This window comes from Solanum stenotomum, unplaced genomic scaffold, assembly GCF_019186545.1.
Source record: "Solanum stenotomum isolate F172 unplaced genomic scaffold, ASM1918654v1 scaffold17555, whole genome shotgun sequence".
NCBI lineage: Eukaryota > Viridiplantae > Streptophyta > Magnoliopsida > Solanales > Solanaceae > Solanum > Solanum stenotomum.
Genome location: NW_026024612.1, coordinates 307511 through 311100, shown reverse-complemented (window position 1 = coordinate 311100; position 3590 = coordinate 307511). Strand labels below are relative to the sequence as shown.

Genomic DNA, 3590 nt, shown 5'->3' with positions numbered 1-3590 from the left:
CCTAACTCACACCCCAAAAGCTAGCTCAAAGGGAGGAGGATTGTCCAAGCCTTATAAGGAGTCCACTCATCTCATTAATCACCGATGTGGGACTTTTGTCATTCTTTAACACCCCATCTCACGCCCAGTGCTTAGCATCTGATGCGTGGGCAATTTTTGATTTTGGGGTCCCCAACATCCGGTGAGACGGGCCCTGCTCTGATACCATATTAGATTAGGTTTTAGGCCTAACTCACACCCCAAAAGCTAGCTCAAAGAGAGGAGGATTGCCCAAGCCTTATAAGGAGTCCACTCATTTCATTAACCACCGATGTGGGACTTTTGTCATTCTTTAACACATATACTAAATAAGTTCAAATAAAAGATGTAGATTGAAATGGAAATTTTTTGCTAATACATAATGTATCTATTGAGTTATTACTTATCAGATAATTAATATCCACTCCATGTTGATGCAGAAAATCAAAAAAACTGGCGGGAAAAGGAAACACAGAGGTTGATAGATAACTTGGGATCGAGGTCAAAGAAGGGCCTATTTTGACTTCATTATTTATTTTATTCTTCTCTTTTGGTCCTGTAATGGGGGAAAAGGTTGGTGATTGTTTAGCGATTAATGTGGGCAGTCTAATTTTACTCGACATGTAATCCGATTACCTTAATTTGAGATATGAACAGTTTCAGTTAAACTGAGGATAGGAGTTTGAAGATTATGTTAGAAGATTAGTAGGACGAAGTAATCAAGAGTCGAGTACTATAGTTGTCGTTGCAACAATGATTGTATTACTACCATCATGCAAGTTGCAACTATGATTGTATTTGTACCAATCTTTATGAAGACAAAATCTTTGTATTATATTATTTTTGACTAGCAAAGCACTAAACTTATAGTGCTGTTCATTTGCCAAACCTAAGAAAATTTAGAATCAATATTGCACAAGCTAAATCAAGCTATTACTACCATCACGTACGCAAGTTGCAACTTTATTTAGTGTTTGCAGGATCAGATTGAGTTTAGAAATTTGTTTGGTAAAAGTTGAAACAAGTTGTGACTTTTGACACACTCTTATTAAATTGCTCAAGTGTCGAGTACTTTGGACTTGTATTTATAAATAAATTGTGTTTTGTAAAGTGATCCTCAAGAAAGAAAAATACAAGGCTATATATTTATGCCAGTTTTTACCCAAAAACCATACTTGCTCAAATTGCTTTATATACCATGGCAATTATTATCAGTCCTTTTGTGATTTCATGGAGAAGACATAAGTCAGAATTGATAGTTCCACAAAATAAAACACCGGAGGAAATATTACATCTTTCAGATATAGATGATCAAGAAGGTCTTCGTATTCAAATGCCGATACTAATGTTTTACAAATATAATTCTTCAATGGAAATGGAAGGAAAAGATCATAAAAGATGGATTGTCTAATACACTTGTGTTTTACTATCCATTAGCTGGTAGGATCATTGAAGGACCTAATAGGAAGCTTATGGTAAATTGTAATAGTGAAGGAATCATGTTTATTGAAGCTGAGGCAAATGTGGAGCTTGAGAAATTAGGAAACTCCATAATACCACCATGTCCATACTTAGAAGAGCTACTATATAATGAGCCAGGATCTGATGGGATTATTGGTTGTCCTTTGATGCTAGTTTAGGTAAGCAATCAATATCATTTCTTGCATTATAAATTAATACAAATTTATCAACCCCAAGCTTTAATTTTAGGGATGGCAATGGGACAGGGTGGGGCGAGACATGTTTGAATATATCATTTCAAAATTTATGTCGGGCGGGGCGAGTTGCGGGTTTTGAATAAAAAATCTTTTAAATTCGTAATTCACATAAATTCTTTGTATCAGTTTTGCACCTATTTGGGCCATCGCCATTTGATGAGTTTTAAGTAAAAATGTATATTTACGTAAACTGTTTTGAATGGCTAAGAAATTAGAAAGATGAAAAAATTATCTCACTACTTGCATTTAATTTTTTGTTATTACAAATGTAACCAATTCAAATCTACCAAAAAAAATGTTGTTGACATATCCAAAAAGAGTTATAAAACATTGTAATGTTATTATACATGTTAATTTTAGCGATTAACAGCTAACAAAATTTTAATTTTTTAAGTTGAAAACTTACTGAGCCTATTATTTAAAATGCTTTACAAAACATGTATGTGGGATGGGGCAGGACGGGTAGAAAACAACAAAATATGTTATGTGGGGCGGAGCGAGGCGGGTTGAAAACAACAAAATATGTTATGTGGAGTGGAGCAGGGCAGGTTGAGATCTTAACAGATTTAAGCGGGATTGTCCCGCAACTGCCCCACTCCTCCTCATTGCCATCCCTATTAATTTGGTCCAATAGTAGGAGAATAGCGAATGATGTATTAGTTAAACACGCTTCACACTATTGAAGCGTAGAAAACATTTTGATATGAAAGTAGAGAAAGGGTAGAGGAGGTTGCTCCATAATCAATTGAATCTCTTCAACACGCCTCCCCATATGCGATCATGATTCTTTTTTATGGATCAAACTCGTAAAAATTCTTTTTTGTTAATAGATGGTGGTGGGATTCTCAGATGAGGATCTCTATGTGCTGATAACATATTAAATTGTGTGACAATCTCATCTAAAAATTTAAGCTATTAGACATATCACACTTTTATTTATGACCAATTCTCTCTTTAACAAAGAGCAGTATTCTTAAAAGTCACCCGGGGGGGGGGGATTCCTCATTGATGTGTTTGTCTCGAGTTCCTTTGATATTTGTGCACAATGGCAAGTGGGTAACAGAAAATTTGCTTGCCCCAATTGTGCTTGGTGAAAATGAGTATCATAGAGGCGGACCCACCCTCTAGATGGGTGCACGTGTACTCGTTAACTTCGAAAAAAATCATGTATATATATATATATATATATATATCTTGAGAAACTGACACAAACTAGAATATAATTAACAATGCACCCATGAAAAACATTGTGTTGCTTGTACAAGCCAATGAATTCATCCACGAGACCTAAATTATTTCATAGAGATACAAGGCAAAAGTCTTGTCAGCTATGCCGATTGTTGTGGTCGTATCAACCAAACCTTCAAGTGTCGTGGAAATTGGGCTTGTTAAAAAAAATTAAGAAAGAAAAGAGAGTCGAAACAACTAGAAGCTAGTGTGCTTTTTCTCTTCCTGTTTTCTATAATATGATAATTTCCATATGTAGTTATTCTTATACTAGTAAAATTATCGCGGAAATTTAAATACTTAAAACCTATCAGTTACTAAAATTAAAACATTATATTATCTTACATACAAAATTACGTAGTAACAAACATTAATAATGTAAAGGAATATGATAATTATAACATCTTATTATTTATCCTTCAATCAATTATCTTTAATTTGATTTTATAATTTATCATTTTTCTTTCGAGAAGTGTTACTATTTGATAGTTTTGGGGAATCAAATGAATATCAACCGGAGATAATAAATTTTCTAATAAATAAATAATTGTTGATGTTAAAAGATTGAAAAAGTGAACAAATATTATAATTATAACGTATAGAAAGTTCAGCTCTACCGTTTGCTTT

At 33.7% G+C, this 3590-nt stretch overlaps 1 pseudogene; it reads left to right on the top strand.

Moving 5' to 3' along the window:
- Positions 1–1216: 1216 nt before the first annotated feature.
- The window catches only part of LOC125850554 (alcohol acyl transferase 2-like), a 6371-nt pseudogene continuing 3997 nt past the window's right edge, over positions 1217–3590 (top strand).